At 34.7% G+C, this 9,896-nt stretch overlaps 1 long non-coding RNA gene across 2 annotated transcripts; it reads left to right on the top strand.

The window, feature by feature from the left end:
• Positions 1-279: 279 nt before the first annotated feature.
• LOC150040167 (uncharacterized) lies at positions 280-9,669 on the top strand. 2 transcript variants are annotated; one of them, XR_016534044.1, is made up of 3 exons: positions 280-339; positions 1,236-1,332; positions 9,577-9,669. It is a non-coding gene; the product is annotated as an uncharacterized LOC150040167 (long non-coding RNA). The 2 variants fall into 2 exon arrangements; XR_016534045.1 differs by lacking the exon at positions 280-339 and adding an exon at positions 352-431.
• The last annotated feature ends 227 nt before the right edge of the window (positions 9,670-9,896 follow it).

Here is a 9,896-nt window from a genome sequence, read left to right on the forward strand (position 1 = left end):
GGGAGTAAAGTATCTACATAGCAAGAGGGAAGTTCGGAGTTTAAACTCCATTAATGGGAAATTAAAAAAAATAAAACTGTAAAAATCCCCAAAGATATGAAGTACAGAACTGAAAGTCACAGCAGTTACAACCATCATTAACCAGGTAGCCCTTACTATTTGTGCTTACATATCCCAATCATAATAATCAAAAAAAATTTCATGAATAATAACCAAATGTGTCACTCCCAGGCTGAAGAATCCTGCATAGAATTCTCTTATGACTCAGTAAAGGCAGGAAACCAGTGTTGAGAAGGCACTGTCGACATCTGTCAACAGACCAATTTATCATTTCTTGAAGTAAGCTGTCTGGCAACTTGCCAGGGAGGCAGAAGGTCTTTGTATCAGCAACATATGGAGAGTACTGGGTTGGCTTGCCCCTAAAATCTAGAGTAAACTAAAATGAGTGTAGTGTAAGCTAACTTTCCTTCCTTCTTCATTGCCTTTAAGAAAACAGCATAACATATTTTGGTTTTAAAGCATAGCTACATACTATAGAGTAGTGTTTAAATTGATGAATATAGTACAAACAAGAGAATCAAGTAGTCATACTTCCTTTTCTTCTGTTAACCCTATGCAAGAGGTCTAAAGGTTATTTGCTAAGTAATATCGACCTATCAAAAGTGGCTTTCATTCAGTACATGTGTGTTAAGGTAAAAGGAACTCTAATTTGTATACTAAAAACCTACAGGGCCAAGAAGAACTGTTATAAGGCAGAATTTTATTAACCAAAGCGAATAGAACAAGAGAAAAATGCTTGCATAATTTCAGTTTTCATCTAAAACTCATGGCTAAGTCTATAAATGCAAATATATGGTACCCACTAATACATCTCACTTAACTGAACAAGCCAGGACATTCGGTATCCAAAATATCTGGTCCTGTACTGCCTCACAGCCTTGAAGTGGCTGAGGCAGAAGTACACAAGGAGGTTGCCCAGGGCAACTGAAAACATTTGCATGTGCCCTTGGCCTTGATGTACTCCTAAAGATGGAAATACCCTGTTTAAAACATCTCTTAGTCAAATGAAAGTCGATGATGTATACACTCAAATGTACATACAACAACATTTTCCAGCCCGGCACCTCAGGTCATAAATTCCTAAAGATATAACTGTGTGCATTCATTGTCCAGAGCAGAGGGGTTATAGCTGTTTCTTTCACGGTTGGTAATGGAACGGTAATTTTTTTCCCCAGGATGGAGTGGGGAGAGTGGAAAGTAGAAAAAGCATATGAAAATCACCAAGGGAGAATTTTACAACTTCACCTTCCCACTACTCATCTACAGAGCCTGGTATGTATTTGTTGGGTACCTGCGGACCTACTTGGGCTTGATGAGAAGTGACAGGTGGAAGGGACCTACGTATCATGCTCTACCCTGGTTTTCAGCTCCCCAGACAAAGAAAAGAGATGTTCCTTTATTTTTTTTTTTTAAGTAGACTCCTGAGGGGTTAGGACAGACAAAATGTTCAACGGAATAATCTCAGTGTTTCTGAGACTGAGCCAAATGTATCCCGATGATTCTCCTTCACACCTCTGTCTTCTCAGAACAGAACAAGTTGTTCCAACTTTCTCACTTGACACTTACATTCCAGGTAAGAGAATAGCTCAAAATCTTAACAAACACTAACGGATGTACGTCAAGCTACTTGTTGATACCTTATTAAGTTTTAATGGGAGGAGTTCACAATCATTGTCAACATATGCTGTTCTGTATTCCTTCTCTACCTTGTCATTTTCTTATGTACGATTTTATCCGTTCATTAAAATAAATTAATTCATACTATGGTATTCCCTACGATACATTTTTCAAAAATTGCTAATGAATTTTACCTGATTTTTGTGGGATAATTTGATTTTCAAGCCTCAATGTTATCTTGAGTATTTCTCTCTTCTCTCTGCTGCCAGAAATTAACTTGCTAGTGTCGTATTGCAGCAGTGTATGTAGTCTCTGCTGACATCCTTTGAAGGTTTGAAGAATAGTTCTTGTTTCTCAACCAAAATCTCACCATATTACCTATCTACTAAAAATCTATTGCTTCAGAATGGGCTTCTGAATTTCAGAAGTTTTGATATCCTGCAGGCACCCAATGCTCACAGCATTCTTCATTTTCTTCAATTTATTAGTGTATTGAAAACTATTCCTGAACTTCTTTAAGTATATGTGATTTCACATATAACAATGTATTATGCTGGAAAATGCTGTTCCCCGTTTCCTTTTTTAAATGTTGTGTGTAATTCCACATGCATGCCTTTTATCAGAATATCATCTGCATATCACAGAATACAAAGTTCATTCTAAGATGTGGAATAAAATATACCCAAAGGAAATTGTAAAGGAAGGATATTTGACCCACTGATTTTAAATATTGTTACTTTTGTAAAACAAATACAATATGACTTCGTAGAGTACAAAATTCCTCTTTATATTTATTATTTTATAAGTATGAAAGAGGTAAATATTACTTTGCCAGTGATGAAGTACATATCCACAGGAATTAAATTATTTGTGTGCTAGCCCAGTGTGTAAATATCTAAATATATGAAACATATAAAAAAGCAAAGTTCATGTGTTTCCTCACCCCTGTAGAACCTCCCACCTAAGCGCCACTGTATATAATTTCTTTGATAGTGTAAATACCTTAACTAATAAATAAAATATAGGTATAAATAAAATATAAACATTTTGTTGTTGGTGGTGGTGGTCCTAGGGCTTAAACTCAGGACCTCGATGCTTTCTTTGTGCCTCTAGTGTTCTACCACTTCAGCCAAAATGCCACTTCCAAAATAAATAATGTTTTCCAAAGGGCTGTTAAATTTTGTTAAATAAACTTATACCTTGGTTCTGAGGATGGAACTAGAACATCACCACTTAAGTCCTACTTCTTCTTTCAGCACATAAGTGTCTCTCAGGAATTTGGGTTGATTTTGACTCTTGATTCTCAGACTTTAGCCTCCAGAGTAGCTAGCATTACAGGCATGAGCCACTAATGCTTAGCTGCTATATCTTAAAATATTAAAAACTGCCCTGAGAATTAGTTAGGTAGTTCTTTTTTTTCATGGTGGAACTTAAACTCTGGGTCTGGTCACTAGTCCTAAACTCTTCAGCTCAAGGCTACCATCCTACCCATTGAGACACATCACCACTTCCAGTTTTCTGGTGGCGAATTGGAGATAAGATTCTCATGGTCTCTAGTTTTAGTGTCAGAGTTGGCTTTGAACTGCGATCCTCAAATCTCAGCCTCCTGAGTAGCTAGAATTACAGATGTGAGCCAATGCGCCTGGCATTTGTCAATTATATTTTTACTGATCAGGATATTATGAACAGATACTATTCTGTTTAGTAGGCTAACTGATTTTCCCAGTTTGTCTATTTTCCAGTTTGTCTACAAAATGAGAACATTAGTCCCAAAACAATTGTCTCAGTCTGTCCCTCAATTAACCTCAGAAAGTCACAAATATTTTTCTGTTTTAATCTCTGACCAATATTACTATATAATTTTTATTATTATTCCTTTACATCCAATACAACTGCCTTCCAAAGTATTTTCTTCTTTCATATCAAGAATATTCTGTTAATCAATCCTTGAAAAACCAGTTAGAACAATCCAGAATGTTTATTGTGTTAAAAGTCACAAAAATGTCATTCTGATAAGCACTCATAAGGACATGTGAATAAAATAAGCTTTAGTTTATTTCAGGACATTACTGAAAGAGGATCATAAGCATATTTTTCAGTCAATATTTGTGACTAAATGTGAGCTATGTTAGGATAAAAATCAGTTAAAGTTTCAGGACTTTTCCAACCAACAAATCTATGTTATAGTTGTTACTTATATCCAAACTTTCACACATTACTAAATATATAGATGTAAAAAAAACTCAAAAAGATATCAGTCAGAACTGTAGAGATATATAGAATATTGGTCCTTACATTTTTTTCACTGAGGAAAGCAAGCTGAGAGAGAGAGAGAGAGAGAGAGAGAGAGAGAGAGAGAGAGAGAGAGAGAGAGAGAGAGAGAGAGAGAGGAGAAACAATTTGTTCCAGAAGCCTAACCCATGATTACAAGTAAAATACAAAATTAAACCACTGATTTTGATAAATTAGAGAGCAGTTATTAACATAGTAGCCATAAATTGCCTCAAAGCTGAAGACTTTCTTAACTTATGTTTGTTTCTCACTTTTTTTTTTTTTTTTTGGTCATTCACAGGGCTTGAACTCAGCCTGGGCCCTGTCCCTGAGTTCTTCAGCTCAAGGCTACCACCCTACCCTTGATTCAAGCCCCACTTTCCATTTTCTATAGGTTAATTTGAGATAAGAGTCTCAGGTCCTTTTGTTCCTCGGGCTGGCTTTGAACCACAGATCTCAGCCTCCTGAGTAGCTAGGATTACAGGCATGAACCATCACGCTTGGCTCACTTCTTTTTTTTTTTTTTAATGAAGCACTTAGGATCAAGTATTATTTTTTTAAAACAATACAGAAACAAAACTAAAACACAATAAATTAATATAAATGTTCTAAAATACGAAATATTTTTTTATGATTTGCATGGTTAATACTAAATAAATTTCAGTTAAGATAAATTAAAGAAAATACATTGCTATACCAAGAAGAGAAAAATTAAATAAGATTTTAAATGCTGCCTTAAGTCAAATGGACAGTTAGTATAAATAACTTTTTTGTTAAGTATATTAGTAATTTTTTATTAATTACTTTTATTATTTTTTAAATAGTTTAATAATTATTCCATTTGGCCAACTAGTTTTTCCTAGTTTGTCTACATAGTTTGATATTCTTTGATTTTTTTCATGAATATATTTTTCTTCAGATCACAGGAAATGAGTTCACTTTTCTGCATCTATAATAAACAAAATAAATTAAAATTGCAATCTTTTTAATGTAATTATCAGGCGCACAGTTGACATTTAGTAATAATTAGGTTATCGTTAAGGTTGTCTTCATCCTTCAAATACCTTTCCTCTTTACCATAAGGTGAATCGTTCCAGACTCTGTCATCACTAAATTGTAGAACAGCTTCCTCCCACTTAGAACAGAGCAATGCTACTTCCCTTTCGTTCCTCAGTAGTTTGTGAACTATAAAGTAAGGTGATATATGAAGAATATTCTCAAATTGCAACATCTTCCATGAATATTAGATTTATTAGTGGTACTGTAAATTTAAAGCTAAATCTATTTGGATCTATGAAAAAAAATGTCCCTAAGGAAAAAAAATCAAATCAGCATGTAATAATTTGCCACCACAGTGTTTATTTATGAATAGTAAATAAACTTTAATTTGTAAAGAGTCCTAATAGTCATTAATGGTTCTTTAACCCCATGAGTCTATATGGATTGAAAATCACTACAGGTTTTAAGAGCCTACTTGTTATTCCTTGAAAAATACCAGAGACCAGTAAAGATAAAAATCTAGGTTGTAGTAATACCCATCCTTAATTATCTAATAAAATCAAAATTTTCCAAAATGTCTTTCAGAATTAGCCTAATCCTTGGTCATAAGAGGGAGATGTGTGGAATAGTAAGTGCTTGTAACCATTACTTCATAAATATAATATTATTGCAATTGTTAATGATGCTGTACAGAAAGTGGAGGGATACTATGTCATATGTCAAGTACTATTTCTTTTATTGGACAGTATCACTCCTTCTTCCTTTATCTTTCCTCAGTTTTCTCTACCTGTCCCTGACTGTGAGTTATATAGTTCCGTTCACACATAGTATAAACAGAATAGCATGACCGCATGTTCATCTTCCTCTCTCCCTTTCTGCACACCCCCTTTGCCCTACCGCCAATAATTATTACTATTTTTTGACATTCCTGGGGCTTGAACTCAGGGCTTAAACACTGTCCCTTGGGTTTTCTCAAGGCTAGAGCTCTACCAGTTGAGCCACAGCACCATTTCTGTCTTTTTCTATGTATGTAGGAATCGAACCTGGGTCTCTGCGTATGGTGGGCTATCACACTACCACTAGGCCAAACTCCTGGCTCCATCATTACTTTTTAAAGAAGATGAAATGAAGCTGAATCTTTTCTTTAGGCAGCCTATTTGAAAAATGTGGATGTTAGATAAGCCATGTCTAATACCTGTTATCAAATTTGCTCCATTTTATAAGATGTAAAATGTGTACCAAAGGCAAAATCATATGACAGTAATAGAGATAAGTAGGCATTGAACTGAGGAAGAGATTTGTGTAGACATACAGGATCAACATTAGTGTAGATTCATAATGTTCTGAAACCAGAACTCTCCCCAAATGGGGGATTATAGACCAGAGATGAGTCAGCATAAAAGAATCTTTTCTGAAATTTTTAATTTGAAACATAAAAAGGTAATGCACAGATCATAAGGTTATTATAACTTACTATGTATGAATTTGTGAGGCAAGTATAATGATATATGACTGAAATCCCAGAAAGGGGGTGTTGAGACAGGAGGACACCTCATTAGAAGAGAACCTTCTCGACAAATTAATACTCTGTCTCAGAGTAATAAATGTTTAAAAAAATATGGTGAAGTAGCATGTCCATATTCTAATTCCAGTTGTTCCATTACTGACTTCAAACCTTACAGCAAGTGAATAATCTCTGGACTTCATTATTCTAATCTTCAAGCTCACAGAGCCAAGGAACCATGTATTGAATCCTGTAACATAGTCACATTTCTCCCTTCAAGTTGTCATGTCAGGTTTTGTTACACAGATGCAAACTTAATGCATTAAAACTAATAGTTGGTAGAAGGCTTTAAGTGGGGCCTCTACTGGCTGTTGTTCCGGGTCACTGAATAGTTTCCTCTTTAGATGACTTCTAAGGCTGGGTGATCAGAACAAAGAGTAAGATGATGAAAAATCAGATGAGAAAAGATGCACTAGACCTTGCTCAAAGGTTGTTGTGAAGATAACATGAGATTGTGCTTCATATACAGCAAGCCTCAGAAGTATGATTCATTTGTCTTTGTTGAAGTATTAAATAAGACAATAATCAGAAGTAACTGATGATGGAACAGAAAGAAATCCTCAGTGTCAAAGTGCCTACAGCTGTCTAGAATCATCCTGTTTCCCAGACAGGCTGATGCAGAACACTGCAGATAGTTTAGAATTTCCTGGCTCTCCTCTCAGATTCGTGTGTGTCATAACGACATATACTGCCCACTGATGTCATCTAAGACTCGATCAACCTCCATGTAACTACATTTACCAAGAAAACCTCATTTCTTTTTGAGGAGATAGTGAGGAAAGCAGCACTGCATCCACTGCATCAAAGACTATTTTTCTTTCAGTTTTGTGGATTCTCTAAACAGTTCTCTTTCTAGAGAGCCAATACATCTCAATGGATACTTGTAGCAACTCTGTATTTACTGTATCCAATCTTTGTATCAAAAAAATTGTTAAAAACACATTGTGTAACCAGAACTTAATGGACATTCTGTTCCCTTTTATTCTATTCATTTTCTCTTCTTTTTTTGTTCATTTTTCTTTCTTTTTTTTGGGGGGGGGTGGTGGCAGGGAGATCTCTTTATGTGGCCCAGGCTTTAACTCAAGATCATCCTTTATTGGTCCCTTAAACAGTGAAATGATTATTATTTTTACCAGTCTTTTCTTTTCACTTGTGTCCTTTCTTCTTTCTTTCTCTCTTCCTTCTATCCTCACTTCCTTTCTTCTCCTTCCTTTCCCCCCTCTGTCTCTCTCTCTCTGTCTCTTTTTCTTTCTTTCTCTTTCTCTCTCTCTTCTGGTTTTGTTTGTAAAACATTTTATGTCATGCCTGTAAAGGAAGTTTAAAAAAGGACACACAAAAAACTGGGAATTACACATATAAATTTTCCATTTTTTCTCTTTTCTTTTTTAAATCAATTCATTTGTCATTTCAGTTTTTTTTTTACTGCAGAGGTTATATACAGAGGGGTTTCAGTTACATAAGTCAGGAAATGAAGATTCTCGATGAACATTGTTACCCTTCCCTCATTTTTTCCCATTTCACCCTCTCTCCCCGCCATCTTCATCCCCCACTACATTGTGAGAATCATTTCCAGTGTAGTGTCTTGTGAGTATCATTGTTGTAGTGGATTATCCTTTGAGGAATTTTTATTTTTAACAATACAATAGATGACTATAAATCTTTATACTCTAAATTTTTACTTAAAAATGAAAAGCAATATTTGTATGTCATGTCAGTTGAAGTTGTGGTTATTCAAACTGTCTTACTCACTAACCTACATATAATAAACACTTTGAGGACACTTGGTAGTATGGCAAACTAATACAATAAATCTATAGTCATGTCAGAAGTCACAAGGAGAAAATTTGACCTTGAGATTGAACTTGACCTTAATATTTGCTAGGCAAGTGTTGTCTATTTCTTGAGTCATACCTTACATCAAAAAACTTAATTCCTTAAAAGTAAAAGTTAGTTTATTAAGCATCAACAAATTTTCTGATTGACAAAACAAGTTCTGAAATATAGAATAATTTCAAACAAAAGATAGTTTGTGAAGTCAGTAATATCCTAAACTCTGAAGGGTTATGATAAAGTTTTATGGAAAGTCAATTTTGTTAGTTTATTATATAAGTCATTTTCCATATAATTTTATTGGCTGGTATGTATCGTTTTTCAGGAAACATTAATATTCTCATGAGATGTGGCAACAAAAATTATAGATAAAAGCATATATTTCATATCACTCTTTTTAAAGCTTGACCATATACCAGAAACTATTATATGTATGTAAAAATTAGTATTTACATTTATAAGCTATTTTAAGTGAAATCGAAAAGTTCTTTTTGAATTTTTGCTCCACGGAGTAAAGTATCTTTGATCCTTGGTTTCTTTATTCATATTAGTTGTATCCAACAACTTAGATTTTTTCACAGAAACATACTTCAGATGAGATATGAGGATTGAAATATTTCCTGCAGATATCAACTCCAGACATCATTTGAGAAAAATCTCTATATATTTCCTTTCAAGGATTATCTTTTAGAAAACATGGTTAAAGAGTCAGTGTACTCATGGAAAGACCTTATGATAACAACTCAAATGAAACAAGCTGTAGAATCAAGTGTATAGTGATTAAATACTATAAAGGACACTATTGCACTCTTAGAATTAAAGTTCCAGGTATGACCTTGGAGGTTTCTTCTTTTCTTTCCAAACATTTATAAAGTGACACAGATCCTACTATCTTATAGAAGTGTGTTATAGTGTGTGTGTGTGTGTGTGTGTGTGTGTGTGTGTGTGTGTGCATGTGTACCAGTACTAGAGTATAAACTTTAGCCCTTGGAATCTTTCTCATTCTCCTGAGTAGCTAGTATTATAGACTTGAGCCACTGGTGTTGTTAGCTTAGATCTTAAGTATTCCCCCAAAGTCACAGAGTTTGAAAGCTTGATTGCCAACCCAAGATATTAATAGAGATGCTAAAATCTTTAAGAATTGGTGCAAAAGGGGAAGAAGTTAGGCCACTGGAGGTAGACCATTGAATGGGAGTTTGACAGAGCCCTTCTTTTTTCTCTTCTTTGCTTCCTAGTTGTCATAAGGTGAGCAACTTTTCTCTACTAATATGCTTCTGCCAAGTTGTTCTATGCCACCACAAACCAAAAAACAACAATGTCAAGCAACAACAGGCTGAAATGATTTGACAAAATAAATATTTCTTTTTATGCATGTAGGTCTCTTATTTTTTCTACCATACCACACCATCACTTTAAAGGAACATTTCTTTTTTTTTTTTTCCCCCAATCTGGGGCTTGACCTCAGAGCCTGAGCACTGTCTTTGGGTTTTTCTCAAGGCTAGTAATCCACCACTTGAACCATAGCACCACTTCTGACTTTTTTCTATGTTGTGGT

This window comes from Megascapheus bottae, unplaced genomic scaffold (assembly GCF_031878675.1).
Source record: "Megascapheus bottae isolate mThoBot1 unplaced genomic scaffold, mThoBot2.hap1 HAP1_SCAFFOLD_150, whole genome shotgun sequence".
Taxonomy (NCBI): Eukaryota; Metazoa; Chordata; class Mammalia; order Rodentia; family Geomyidae; genus Megascapheus; species Megascapheus bottae.